Source organism: Gossypium hirsutum, chromosome A09, assembly GCF_007990345.1.
Source record: "Gossypium hirsutum isolate 1008001.06 chromosome A09, Gossypium_hirsutum_v2.1, whole genome shotgun sequence".
Taxonomy (NCBI): Eukaryota; Viridiplantae; Streptophyta; class Magnoliopsida; order Malvales; family Malvaceae; genus Gossypium; species Gossypium hirsutum.
In genome coordinates, this window is record NC_053432.1 from 49,131,323 (window position 1) to 49,147,065 (window position 15,743).

The following is a 15,743-nucleotide window of genomic DNA, read 5'->3' on the forward strand; positions in this document are numbered from 1 at the left end:
ATATAATAATATAATTTGCGATACATGATATACATAACATATATATTAAAACAATAAATAATATGAAAATAAAACATAATAAAGATTATATAATAAAATGTAATATAAACATATAAGAAAAATAATAGATATAAAGTAACATATAAAACAATATATATATGTATAAGTAATTAATAAATATAATATATGTGAAAATATAATAATATATAAAAAGATGTAAAATAATAATTTAAGGAAAATAATATATATAATAAGTAATAACAATATATAATTAAAAATAATACTCATAATAAAACAATTTTATAATATATAATATAAAAGTAAAATTAAAATAAACAAATAATACAATATATATATAGAATAATATAATAAATATAGGACTAAATTTGATGTTTAACAAAATTATAGGGCAAATTCACAAAGCTAAAACTGAATTAAGACCCAATTTGAAACATTCGCGAAATCAAAGGGAGTCATTAGGCAAATAGCCCTATTCCCAAAACGTCACCGTTTCCCCTAATACGATTGTAAATCATTGGGAGGGTCGAATTGAAATAGAATTAAAATATTAATACCAAATAAACAAATAAATAAAATGAAATTAAAAGTATAAAAATTGCGAGAGGACCAATTGGGCAATTAACCCAATTTTAAAAAATGCGCGGATCCTCCCCGGGTAATCGGGTCAACACGCGGATCCTGGGGGTCGCAGAACGACGCCGTTTCGTTCAAGTTATATAAGCTACCATCTCAGCTTAAAATTCATTTGCACCCCGATTTAAAAAAAAACTAAAAAAATTCTCTCTGAAAAAGAGAGAAGAAGGGAGCTCCGGTTCTGGCCTTTGTACGCCACGCGCCAGCCCACGCGCCCACGCGCCGTCCTAAGGGCCACTGTATACGATGATCGGAGGGTTAAAAATCCTCGTCTCTTAAGATCCAGAACAGGTAGTCCTTCTCCTTCTCAAATACCCCTAGTATTTTGCTAAACAGTTCATATATATGTGCCAAAAAAAGAACAAGTCACTCGATTATCACCTTTGAAACTGCTTATATTTGTTTTTTTATTTCTGTATCTGTGCGCGTATCCTGTTACAAGAGTTACAAAGGGCTTTTTATAGCCTACGGATTTGTTACATAAGGAAAGAAATCTCCGATTCTTATTGTATCTTTGACTGATGTGCTACGATTTCCTTGCCATTTTCTATTCTGCTTTTTCGCGTATCTACTGTTTGTTTCCTTTTCTTGCAGGCAATCGAGCGAGGGATCCGGCAGTGACCATGCTGGTGTAGACGCGTGCACTGATCACGGCGTTGATGGAGGGTTACTGAACTGTCGTGAAAGACGAGCAGACGCATCCGTTGAAATTGCTTCTGGAAGCTTCTGCTTGCGGCGCGAGGAGAAAGGCAGAAACCCTAGGGTTTCCTGCCTTAGTGTAACAAGCTGGACCAATTGGGCTTTTTGAATTTGGGCTAGCTAGTTTTAATTGGGTCACGGGTGTTTGTGGGTCTGCTGGGTAGTTTGGGCCTGATTAGGTTACAAATGTAACGGGCTATTTGGCTGTTGGGTCTATGTATTTGGGCTTTGTAAAAAAAACTTTTGTGGACTGTTTAAATTAAATAAATAAATATTTAATTATTTATCTATTAACTTTTTAGTTTTAATAATCCGGGTAAATTTTGGTGATTACAGCTGCCCCTCTTTGCTCATTGCTATGTAATAAGAATTGAGCAAAGACCATAAAGGACCAAATTTGCCCGGCCTAGCCCGATCTTTGTGATCTCTTCCTCGAATGGTCTTCTACCTTCTCCCTACGACCTCAAGAATGCTATGCTGATATCTTTGATCTGTTTTCTGCCGAACACAGAGACACTGAGTCTGCTTCTTCGATTTGTAAGGATGTCAAATTATCTTGAGTCTGCTTGAGAACATTTGAGAGTCATATCTGCAATGTCCTCGATTTGTTCCTTGTAAGCACAAGGATGCCAAACCATCTTGAGTCTGTTTGAGGACATTTGAGAGTCATATCTGCAACGTCCTCGATTTGTTCCTTGTAAGCACAAGGATGCCAAACCATCTTGAGTCTGTTTGAGGACATTTGAGAGTCATATCTGCAACGTCCTCGATTTGTTCCTTGTAAGTACAAGGATGCCAAACAATCTTGAATCTGTTTGAGAACATTTGAGAGTCATATCTGCAACGTCCTCTTGTAAGCACAAGGATGCCAAATCATCTTGAGTCTGTTTGAGAACGTTTGAGAGTCATATCTGCAACGTCCTCGATTTGTTCCTTGTAAGCACAAGGATGCCAAATCATCTTGAGTCTGTTTGAGAACGTTTGAGAGTCATATCTGCAACGTCCCCGATTTGTTCCTTGTAAGCACAAGGATGCCAAATCATCTTGAGTCTGTTTGAGAACATTTGAGAGTCATATCTGCAACGTCCTCGATTTGTTTCTTGTAAACACAAGAATGCCAAATCATCTTGGATCTGAAGGTTAGATCTGCTATATTTGAGAACGTCTGAGAGTCAAATCTGCTATGTCCTCGATTTGTTCCTTGTAAGCACAAGGATGCCAAATCATCTTGAGTCTGTTTGAGAACATTTGAGAGTCATATCTGCAACGTCCTTGATTTGTTTCTTGTAAACATAAGAATACCAAATCATCTTGGATCTGCTTCAATATAAACATCTGAAGGTTAGATCTGCTATCTTCAATTTGTTCCCCATAAGCACAGGGATGCCATTTTGAAATCTTTGATCTTTATTGTCCCCTAGAGGACATGACCTGTAAGATGAGTATGTGTCTATGCCTAAGTATGCTATGATTGAAATGAGTCGAACATGTTATGATGCAAAGTGCTGGGAATATGACCCCTATCTCAGGTGTCATCATTCATTCCTTCATTTGTCTTTCTCAAAATTTTATTCCGTAGGCCTTCATCCAATGCTATGATCTACTGAGGTTGTCTGTAAGAATTGAATCATCCATTTCTTTTTGGATTGGAAGAAAAAAAATCCCTCGAGTTCCTTTATCCCTTACTTACGTGAATTTCTCGAACAATTGTCCTGTTTTAGTTTCTTGCATTATCTAGAAATTCCAAAGTAATGTGCAAAACTTCGCTTGTGAAAATTTTTTTAGTTCATCTAGCATTATTTCAATGCAACATACTTTAAAAATATTGGGAGATGAGTAAATCTTTGAGAATAATTGGATTCGAATTGTTAACTGTACAAAGGAAATAAGTCTGATAGCATATCTTTTAGAAGAAATAGAATCTAAAGATAGCAAACAGGATAAAAATTAGATGCTCTAAATATCGCAGCTTGAGCATCTATACATTAGCTCCCCGAAGCCCTCTTTTTTTTTGTTCGATATGTGTTTAAAAGATCCAAAGTACTTTGTTGATGCCCCAATGTACACTGTGCCTCACTCTCTGTTAAGTCAAATAAGGTTGCTGTGTGCCCTTCAAAGTTTGAGCTGCCCTTTCGGGTTTTCAACTCAAAATCCCTTTGGTCTCAAGGTGCCCTTTGTGGGTTTTCACCCTGGCCTCTCCTTTTTTTTTCAAAATTCAAGGCGCCCTTTGCGGGTTTTCACCTTAGATTCTTTTCTCGTTTAGACAAAGTACTTTTTGACTGAGTCTGAGTTCACCGGATTGGGTAGGCTCTTTCCATCCATTTCTGTCAAAATCAATGCACCACCAGAAAAAGCCTTCTTCACGACGTACGGCCCCTCCCAATTTGACATCCATTTTCCTCTAAAGTCCTTCTGAATGGGAAGGATTTTCTTTAGCACAAGGTCCCCCTCATGGAATTCCCTTGGATGAACCTTTTTATCATAAGCTCGCATCATACGCTTCTGGTACATCTGACCATGTCGGATAGCCTTCAGCCTCTTTTCCTCAATCAAATTTAGCTGGTCATATCGAGACTGAACCCATTTAGCTTCATCCAACTTTATCTCTGTTAAAATTTGGAGAGAAGGTATTTCCACTTCAATAGGTAAAACTGCTTCCATCTCGTAAACCAACGAGAACGGAGTTGCCCCAGTAGAAGTTCTAACAGATGTCCGATAAGCCAAGAGTGCAAACGGTAGCTTTTCATGCCAGTCCCTATAAGTCTCAGTCATCTTTCCCACTACTTTCTTAATGTTCTTATTGGCAGCCTCCACTGCCCCATTCATCTTTGGACGATAGGGTGAAGAGTTGTGATGCTTGATTTTGAACTGGTCGCAAACCTCTGCTATCATTTTTTTGTTCAAATTTAATGCATTGTCAGATATGATTCTCTCAGGCATTCCATACCGACAAATGATTTCCCTCTTCAAAAATCGACTTACAGCTGTCTTAGTAACATTTGTGTACGAAGCAGCCTCTACCCATTTTGTAAAGTAGTCAATAACTACGAAAATAAACCGATGTCCATTCGAAGCTTTTGGCGATATTGGCCCAATGACATCCATGCCCCACATGGAAAATGGCCATGGAGACGTCATGACATGTAAAGTTGAGGGTGGTACATGAATTTTGTCCCCATAAATCTGACACTTATGGCATTTTTTGGCATAATTGATACAGTCTCCTTCCATAGTGGCCCAGTAGTAGCCAAACCTCATGATTTGTCTTGCCATCGTGAATCCATTTGCATGCGTACCACATACACCTTCATGGACCTCTTCTAGAATTAGCTTGGCTTCCACAGCATCGACACATCTCAAAAGTACTTGGTCTTTCCTTCTCTTATACAGAACATCCCCGTCCAAAACATAGTCACAAGCTAATCTTCTCAGGGTTCGTTTGTCATTTTCGGATGCCTGTGCTGGATATTTACGATCTCTTACATATCGCAATATATCCAGATACCAAGGATTATCATCATTTTCTTCCTCTTCAAGGTTACAACAGCTAGCTGGAAATTCATAGATACTCATTTGAATTGGTCTCATCTCTTCCTCCTTGTTTGCCTTAATCATTGAAGCCAAGGTTGCTAAAGCATCTGCCATCTGATTTTCATCTCGTGGGAGATAGTTGAAGGTGATGTCATCAAACTCTCTTAGTAACCCCAAAACTACCATTCGATAATTGATCAACTTAGGGTCTCTTATCTCCCATTCACCTCTTAGCTGATAGATTACCAACGCAGAATCTCCATATACTTCTAGGGTTTTTATGCCTCTTTCTATGGCCGTTTGGAGCCCCATGATGCATGCTTCGTATTCAGCCATATTATTTGTACAGTCAAAATCCAACTTGCATGTGAACGGGTAATGGTGACCATTCGGGGATACCAAGACTGCCCCAATTCCATTTCCGACTGCATTAGAAGCCCCATCAAAATTTAACTTCCATGGAGAATTTTCAGTTGCTGCTATACACATTAACTCCTCATTTGGAAAATCAAAGTTCAATGGCTCATAATCCTCCAAAGCTCTACTGGCCAAGAAGTCTGCCACAGCACTTCCTTTGATAGCCTTTTGACTTACATAGACTATATCAAACTCTGAAAGCAAAATTTGCCATCTCGCCATTCTTCCATTTAAAGCCGTTGATTCCATCATGTATTTTAATGGATCTAATTTTGAGATGAGCCAAGTTGTATGGTATAGCATGTACTGCCTCAATCTCCGTGTGGTCCAAATCAACGCACAGCACAACTTTTCGATTGACGAATATCTCATTTCACAGTCAGTGAATTTCTTGCTGAGATAATAAATTGCCTTTTCCTTTTTTCTTGACTCGTCATGTTGACCAAGCACACATCCCATAGAATTGCTGAACACTGACAAGTATAGTATTAACGGTTTATCTGGACTAGGCGGAGATAACACTGGAGCATTCAACAAATATTGTTTGACTTTTTCAAAAGAATTCTGGCATTCTTCATCCCAAACACCTTGATTGTGCTTTCTGAGGAGACGAAAGATAGGATCACATTTCTCAGTCAGTTGTGAAATGAATCGAGCAATGTAATTCAACCTTCCTAGGAATCCTCGAACTTCTTTTTGAGTGCGTGGTGGAGGCAACTCTCGTATGGCTCTGACTTTGTCTGAGTCAACTTCAATTCCCTTTTCACTGACTACGAAGCCTAACAACTTCCCCGATCTGGCTCCAAAGGTGCACTTTACTGGATTGAGCTTCAACTGAAATTTCCTTAATCTTAAGAACAATCCTCTCAAGACCTCAATGTGTTCTTTTTCTGTTCGCGACTTGGAAATCATATCATCAACGTATACCTCAATATCCTTATGCATCATGTCGTGAAATAAGTTTACCATGGCTCGTTGGTATGTTGCCCCTGCGTTCTTCAACCCAAATGGCATTACTTTATAACAAAAGGTGCCCCACAATGTTATGAAAGTAGTTTTATCCATATCCTCTGGATGCATCTTTATCTGATTGTATCCTGAGAAACCGTCCATGAAGGAGAACAACGAATATCCCGCCGTGTTGTCTACTAAAGTGTCGATGTGTGGCAGCGGAAAAATATCCTTTGGGCTTGCTTTGTTTAGATCTCTGTAATCAACGCACATTCGTACTTTCCCGTCTTTCTTAGGGACTGGTACAATATTAGCTACCCATTCAGAGTACTTCACTTCCTGCAGAAATCCTGCATTAAACTGCTTCTTGACCTCATCTTTTATTTTCAGGACAATGTCTGGCCGCATTCTTCGCAACTTCTGTTGTATCGGTCTACATTCTTGTCTTATCAGAAGACGATGTACTACAATGTCAGTACTCAATCTGGGTATATCCTGATAAGACCATGTAAAGATATCTTTGAATTCCTGAAGCAACTCAATCAAGCTACGCCTTGTGTTATTAGCAACCAGTGTTCCAATTTTCACCTCCTTCCCTTCCTCTAAGGCTATATTTTCTATTGCCTCTTTTTCATGTGGCATGATTTGTTTCTCCTCCTGTTTTACCATTCTTAATAGATCGAGAGATACGCCACAATCCTGAACATCTTTAAAATCCTGAGACTCCTCTAAACACATGTCTTGCTCACAAGAGAAATCAGGAACGGCAGTATTAGAGCTCATATCATTGATATCTAGAGACCTGTGAGGAGTATGAAAGAATATACAAAGAATGAATGAATTTGAGAATGATTGTTTATGTGCTATGAATAAAAGAATAAAAGTTGTTAGAATTTAAAGGAATATTGGTTGATAAAAAAAATGAGACAATACTCTTTTAAATTGGTAAAAGTTATGCTTTATTTGAATAATAATAGATGAACATAAGCCTATTCTCACAAATGTAATCTTACTACTCCTAGGCTCTAGAGTAATAAACATGTTTCGAGAATTACTCTGAAAAATTTCTAAAGACTACAGGAGAATCCTCCGCAGTCCAATTGTTTAAAGAGCTCCCCGGTTCGTAAGGGTGAATACCCTCGAGGTTTTCCTGTCCAAACCACTCACTATGTACAACATTGATCTGATGGCTCTCTTCTACCAGCAACCCTCCAGACTTAAAGGTTTTGGATATAGGTGGGAATATCATCAGTTCCCAGTCCACTTCTCCTCCGTTCAAACGCGCCTTCCTTCTCGCTTGACGCTTTTCCATTTCCTGTCTCTTTTGTTTATAGTCTGGCTTAAAACCCAAACCAAAACGATCCTTCTTTTCTATCAATTTTGGGACTTGAATCCCTCCTTGCAACTCTAGTCCTTTTCCTGGCAATGTTCTTTTCCCCATCATTATTTGCGAGGCCATCCTTGTTGCTCTAGATATTTTGGGAAGCGGCACCTCGCTTCCCTCCGAAATGAAGGTGGCATTAACAATTTCCAAGGAATGAAAAGAACACTCGATAGCCTCCTCATTTGTCTCCACATAAGGGGCTTTACTGGTAACAGATGCTATGATGTCCTCTTCTGCATTGATGGTTATCAAGCGTCCGTCTATCACCAACTTTAATTTTTGGTGCAGTGAAGAAGGCACCGCTCCTGCTGAGTGTATCCATGGCCTCCCCAACAAACAATTATAGGAGGGCTTGATATCCATTACCAGGAAGTCAACTTCGTATGTATTTGGTCCAATTTCTAGAGGGATGTCAATCCGCCCTATTACTTTCCTTTCAGTTCCGTCAAAGGCTCTTAACACATTATGACACGTCTTCATGTGCGAACTGTTGATGGGCAATCTATTCAATGTAGATAATGGAAGGACGTTCAAAGCGGACCCATTATCAACGAGTACACTTGGAAGTGTGTATCCTTTGCAACGAGTGGTGATGTGCAAAGCCTTAGTTGACCCTATGCCCCCAGGTGGAATTTCATCATCATTAAAGTAGATGAAATTATCGGCATTAATGTTATTTATCAACCGGTCCAACTTATTGACAGATATATCATGAGTGACATATGTCTCGTTGAGTACTTTTAACAACGCTTCTCGATGCATTTCAGAGCTTAGCAGTAAGGCTAAAACCGATATGCGTGCTGGTTGTTTACGCAACTGCTCGACCACACTGTACTCACTATGCTTAAAGAACTTTAGAAATTCCTTAGCCTCCTCCTCACCTACGGGCTCGTTAACAGGTACTTCACTCTTTTTCTTAATTTCAACATTCTTGGGTTTTGTGGGCTCTACTCTGACGTCCCCCATATCATAACGCCTCCCACTCCGCGTATGGGAACCTTCATCTCGTACATCTTTAGATGCACTGGCTATGTCTCCTTCTTCTGGCACCGTCACGCTACAGTCATAACTCCATTGTACTTTCTTGCTATCTTTGTAAGGGAAAGGAGTAGGTGTATGGATAATAACCTTAGGCGCTGCTGGTGTCCCCATTTCATTATTCCCTGGCAGGGAGATAATAATCCTTAGTCTACTGGTTATTTGCTGTTCATTTTCCAGCACACATACTTGCTTTTCACTAGAGCTACCTTCATAAACCTGTAGCTCTTTGTTGTCTATAAAGCCTTGCACCAAGGCCTTGAATTCCTCGCAATCTTCACGGAACTCACCGTAGTCCCACGCATTTTTAGAAGTCAACATACCTCTCTTCATCATCTCCTCCCAGATTACCCTCATAGACATCCTTATCTCCTCAACATTTTCCTTTTCCCTTATTTCACCGACTTTACCAATGGCATTTATTCCCTGATTGTCATGGTTTGGTAAAGGATTCTCCGTACTTGAGGTATTCTCAAATTTTAAAACCCCATTCTTGATCAACCTCTCTACGGCTTTCTTGAATCCAGTACAATTCTCGATTGAGTGCCCCGATATTCCAGCATGATACTCACATCTAGCATTTGCATCATACCATTTAGGATACGGAGGTTGTAATGGTTTTAAATGGAAAGGGGCTATAGCATGTGCATCATATAGATTTTGATAGAGCTCTCTATAGGTGTAAATTGCATCCTCTCATGCTTAGTGTTGGATTCCTGCTTTTGAGAGCCTTGTTGCCTAACTGTGGCTACTTTGGGTTGGCTAACTGTGACTGCTTTGAATTAAAATCACTTGTATTGTTTACCTCGTTGTCTTTTCTTCTTGGGGCTGATCTTTTGGCTACTTCCCCTCAATTCTTCCCCCTCTTATGGCATTCTCTATCATCTCTCCTGCCATAACTATGTCCGCAAAACTTTAGTAGTGCTTCCAATCATATGAGTAATAAATGGGGCTTTCAGAGTATTAATAAATAACATAGTGGTCTCCTTCTCCAACAGTGGTGGTTGAACCTGCATTGCTACCTCTCTCCACCTCTGTGCATATTGCCTAAAATTTTTCATTAGGCTTCTTCTCCATATTTTGCAGGGTAATCCTGTCAGGGATCATGTCTGTTACATGATTGTACTGTTGCATGAAGGCTTGTGCAAGATCCCTCCATGAACTTATTCTAGCCCGGCTCAACTGATTGTACCATCTGGCTGCCGCGCCTATTAAACTATCTTGAAAACAATGGACCAACAGCTGGTCATTATTTGCATACCCCGTCATCCTTCTGCAAAACATTGTGATGTGAGCCTCTGGGCAAGTAGTGCCATTGTACTTTTCAAATTCTGGCATTTTGAATTTGTGAGGTAACACTAGTTTTGGGACCAGACTTAAGTCCTTGGCATCAACCCCATGGTTATTGCCAGTGCCTTCCAAGCCTTGAACTTTTCTTCTAACCATCTGCAGCGTTCATCCAATTGCCTTGCAGCTTCGGCCTTCAAATCTTCTTTTTCCACCATATCTAGATCGGAAACAAGAGGATTAGTAAGATTGTCACCCATATTAAGTCCTGAACCAATCGGGAAATTCACATGGACACCAGCATCAATCGGCCCATGCTGAGGCCTCAAAGTAGTAGATGGCCTTCTAGGGGGTGCCTCAGTTTGCAATGATACATGCGGCGGTGTAAAACCTGGAGGAAGACCTCATTTTCCTCTTCAGTGATGGCCATAGGAGCCTTTCCTTTCTCAGTGGCCCTTAGTAACTGAGCCATTTCGGCCATTATATTCCTCTGAGCTTCCATCATTTGCTCCCTCATCTTATTCTGCATTTTAGCAACTGTACTTTCAACTGGTCTTGCATATCCTTTTGCAACTGCTCAACCTTTGATCCATGTTCTTAGTTTTAGTGCGAGTGCCGTAAGGATGTGTAATTTCCAGTTTTTCTTTTCTATCTTTATAAAGAAACTTCAACTAATTAGGGTCTTTCTATAACCTTGAATGCATATGATATGATGTAATGCAAAATGTATGAATGCAACAAAGGCATCAATCTCGATTCAATCCCATTTAGAAAACTTTATTTAGAAAAAGAATATCTTTACATATAAATGGATTACAGGTACGCCTTCGCCCTAATGCCCAAAGTTTTAACTGTACTTAATAAAAGGGCTAGCTCTCTTCCTATGTCTGACGACGTCCCACACATCATACTCAATACATCGGCTCGTACAGCCAAGTCTTGCACATATTTAGCAACCTCTTGAATCTAAGCTATGGCTCCTTCCATGACATGATCCCTTTCTCTAATCTGCCCTCTAGACTGATGAAGCTCTCCCTTTAGATAATTTCCTTGCGTCTCGAGTTGCTCAATCTGAAGTTTACCTTCTTGCAACGCTGCTTCCAAATCTTCAACTTTATTCTTTAGCTCTTTGATTGTAGAATCTTGGTTGCGATGCCAACGAAGGGATCTTCCAAGCTCATTACTTTAGACTTCAACCCTTTATCTCTTCTTCCAATGCCAAATTCCATGATTGCATCTCCTAAAACTTCTTCTCCCAGTACTCAGCTCTAGCTTTTCCTTCTTGGACCTCTTTCTGTGACTGATCTGAAGACCCTCCTATTTTTTCTCTTCTCAAGGATACCTGTGCCCTTTTGTAATGTTCCTTCAAGTCATCTCTATCCTCTTCAATCTTCCTCTTTTCCTTTCTTTCTTTTTCGACCTCCATCTTCTGGACATCAATATCTAAACTCAAGTACATCTTTTTTCTTCAAGCTTTGCTATCCTTTTCTCGAGCTCTAGATTTTTCCTCTCAAATTCTTGCTTCATAATTTCTAACTCCGAGGGCATCACTTGCAGATATTCCTCTATTGATCGAGATCCTTCCATATTTGGCTCAGGAATATTATCATTAATCCTTCTACCTCTCCATTCAACATATTCTGGAGTTGTAGCAGGGCCAATAGCTACACCTTTCAACCGACACGTCTTGTTTCATGCGCTAGAGATCTCACCGACCCTTTTTTTGTAATCGGATCCTCTATATGCGAACTCACTTTGAATTAGCCCATGAGTTGCTGGCACGAACTGCCTCAAACCAAATTGCCTTAACACGAGCAAGGGGGCATAACCAATGGCACCCCAAATTCCCAATAAAGGGACCCAATCGAAACTGCCGCAATGGTAAAGAATCTCACCCGGAATCATCCACGGAGCTCTCCACTCAACATCTTTCGGCTGAAGATTTTGCAGTAATGCCATCCAATTCTCCTCTGGAACATCAACTCTCCTAGTTGAAGCGACTATATCCTTCAGCGGTGAGTAATCTTTGAAGAAAACCCGACAAACGACCTTATCTATCAACCGAAAATGACTATAGAACCAAGCTAGAAGTAATTGTGCACAACCAACAAACCTGCCTGCACCAGCTTTTCTACATGTGCCTAAGGACCTGAATGTCTCTACTAAAATTGCAGGGACAGAAGTGACCCTCTTATTGAGTCTATGGAAAAGATCTGTAGTCGCCTCATCCACGTATCCCAAAGCCCTAGGGAACACCATCAATCCGTACAAACTTAAGGCAAATACATCTACCCTTTTTGTTTCATCGGGATGCGTCAAAATCAAGCCCTTCAAAGCGTCCCATGAAATGCACTTGCACTCACCTTTCTCCTTAATTCTGGCCGTAATCCACTGCTCACTCATCCCTGTAATAGCCATCAATTTCTTCCAAAAGGTAGGGACATTAACAGCTCGAGAATAGATTCTATCCGCTTGGAACCTGGGATATCGTAACAAGGCAGTGTACTCCTCTACGGTAGGCACCAAGTCTACCTCCCCGAAAGTAAAGCAACTGTATGCTGGATTCCAAAACTGAGCGAGGGCTCGAAACAAATGCTCATCTATTTGGACATCGAGCAAGTAAGGTAAGTCTCCGTAATTACCATAGAATAACTGTTTAGTCTCGTTGCCCCCATTGATCCCAAATCTCCTTAAGCTCTTGGAGATTATTCTGCGTAACACTGATGCGAGTATATCCTGACAGCTCCGATATATATCCCGCAGCTATACTATCTCCCTTTTCTAACTGAGTTTGCTCAGACCATCTATGGACGTTGGCGTTGCCTTCCACTCTATCAAGAAGTCCGTTCTCCATAATAAAACTCTCTAACTTAGAAACTGACTGAAAATCGATACCTTTTAAATGCGAAATGATATGCAACAAAAGAAATGAGATAGTTAGTATCACATGATAACAATAAACTCAAAGATAACCTGCAAGGGTAATAATTACGGTATAATTCTATCTAGATTGAGCTCTTACGGTCCTTCTATATTGGTTTAGTTCTAAAGTTGAGGTATCTGAACCAGCAGATTCCTCGATCCTCACCCATTATAGGCTCATTTGAATCGAGTTCAGTTCAGGGGGACACATTTCCCTATGGCTACACGGAGATGAAAATCTCACGAAACCATAGGTACGGATGTATCCCGAAAGTGATCCACTATCCTGCACGGAGGTGAAAACCTCACGAAGGCGTAGCTTCTCACTCCCACTTAAGGGTGTGACCACAACGGTCATGCAAATGCAATGCGTATTAGAATATAGCAACACATGCAATAACACAAATACATGAATTCAAAGAAGATTAAATTTTAAATTTTAATTTCCGACATTAAGACAAGAGATAATCAATTACACGGCTTGACTCTCTTATTAGTCCCCAGTGGAGTCGCCAAGCTGTCGAAACCATTTTCAAATCGAGTTTGGAAAATGGGAATCGATTTTAAAAAACGAAAACGGGAGTCGCCACCAATCTTTTTAGGTGTGATTGGATCACCTTTAAACATTTTGTTTTAAAATCATTAGTTTTGGTCCACGAAATAAAAGAATGGGTTCGGGAGTCGGTTACGTACGAGGAAGGATTAGCACCCTCGTAATGCCCAAAAATTGGTACCTAATTGATTATCAAATGTCTTTAATGTCGGAAATTTAAAAATTTTAAGATATAATCCTCTTTAAAATATTTGAAAATTTGGGTTTACTTGTATCAAAGTATCGACTATAAGTTAGCCCTTAGAAATCTCTATCTCAAAACAGCAAAATGTACATCCAGTAAGTTAGGACATATCACTTTGCAGTTCCAAGACAGTCATTTATATTTCGAAATCCTTTAAAACTTTAGAAGGGTACTTGACTATTCGAACTTAACGAGAAAAGTTGCAACCCAATAAGTTAGGGCACTACTTTTTCGAAATTTCCAAACACCAAGTATTGCCTTTATATTTTTTGAAAATTTTAGAGCCTTGTCTTTTTAAAGATGATGCGTGGAAAATCGTATTACATTATAAATCATAATAATTATTATTGTACTAGGTAGATAAAAAATGAATACTATGATATAAAGAATAATACATACGAAGCAAAAAAAATGCAAACAAAGATATATGTATAACATGTATTGAAAATGAATAAACAAAGTATATAAACACACGAAATAATATTTAAATGATGCATGATATAAAACAAACATTAAATCAATAAAAATAAATGTATTGAATACTACCAAATTAAAAAGGAAATATAGTAATAAAAAAAGAATAAAATTATAGAAATAAGAAATAAAAACATTAAACAACATATAGGCTATGATTTTTTTTTACATTTTTTTTTAATAATATAAAACATGTAAACTATAACTAAATAAAATAATAGATTATAATAAAATAATACATATAAGAAATGATATAGAATATATATAATTAAAGAATTAATAATTTTGATTAATATAATAATTTTAAAAATGAATAATATTTTGGAATAATATATATTATTAATATATAATTAAATTAATAATAAAACAATTTATAATATATATATTTTATTAATAATATAATATAATATTAGGACTAATTTGATGTTTACAAAATTATAGGCAATTACAGCTAAACTGAATTAAGACCCAATTTAACATTCGGAAATCCAAGGGTCTTAGGCAATTGCCCTATTCCTAAACGTCACCGTTCCCCTAATACGATGTAAATCATGGGAGGGTCAATTGAAAAGAATAAAATATTAATACAATAAACAATAAATAAAATGAATTAAAATAACATGCAGAGGACCAATTGGGCATAACCCAATTTAAAAAAAAATGCGGGTCTTCCCTGGTAATGGAGTCAACCGCGGATCCTGGGGGTGGTAGAACGAGCCGTTCGTTCAAGTATATAAGCTACCATCTCAGCTTAAAATTCTTTGACCCCGATTTAAAAAAAACTAAAAAATTCTTCTGAAGAAGAGAGAAGGAGCTCCGGTTCTGGCCTTTGTACCCACGCGCCGGCCCACGTGCCCACGCGCTCACCGCCCACGCGCCGTCCTAAGCATGTTACACGGTCGGAGGGTTAAAAATCTCGTCTCTTAAGATCCAGAACAGGTAGTCATTCTCCTTTCAAATACCCCTAGTATTTTCTAAACAGTTCATATATATGGCCAAAAAAGAACAAGTCACTCGATTATCACCTTTGAACTGCTTATATTTGTTTTTATTTCTGTATCTGTGCGCGTATCCTGTTACAAGAGTTACAAAGCTTTTTATAGCCTACGGATTTGTTACATAAGGAAAGAAATCTCTGATTTCTTATTGTATCTTTGACGATGTGCTACGATTTCCTTGCCATTTTTATTCTGCTTTTTCGCGTATCTGCTGTTTGTTTCCTTTCTTGCAGGCAATCGAGCGAGGGATCTGGCAATGACCATGCTGGTGTAGACGTGTGCACTGATCACGCGCTGATGTAGGGTTACTGAACGTCGTGAGAGACGAGCAGACGCATCGTTGAAATTGCTTTGGAGCTTCTGCTTGCGGCGCGAGGAGAAAGGCAGAAACCCTAGGGTTTCCTGCCTTGGTGTAACAAGCTGGACCAATTGGGCTTTTTGAATTTGGGGTAGCTAGTTTTAATTGGTCACGGGTGTTTGTGGGTCTCTACTGGGTAGTTTGGGCCTGATTAGGTTACAAATGTAACGGGCTATTTGGCTGTTGGGTCTGTGTATTTGGGCTTTAAAAACTTTTATGGACTGTTTAAATTA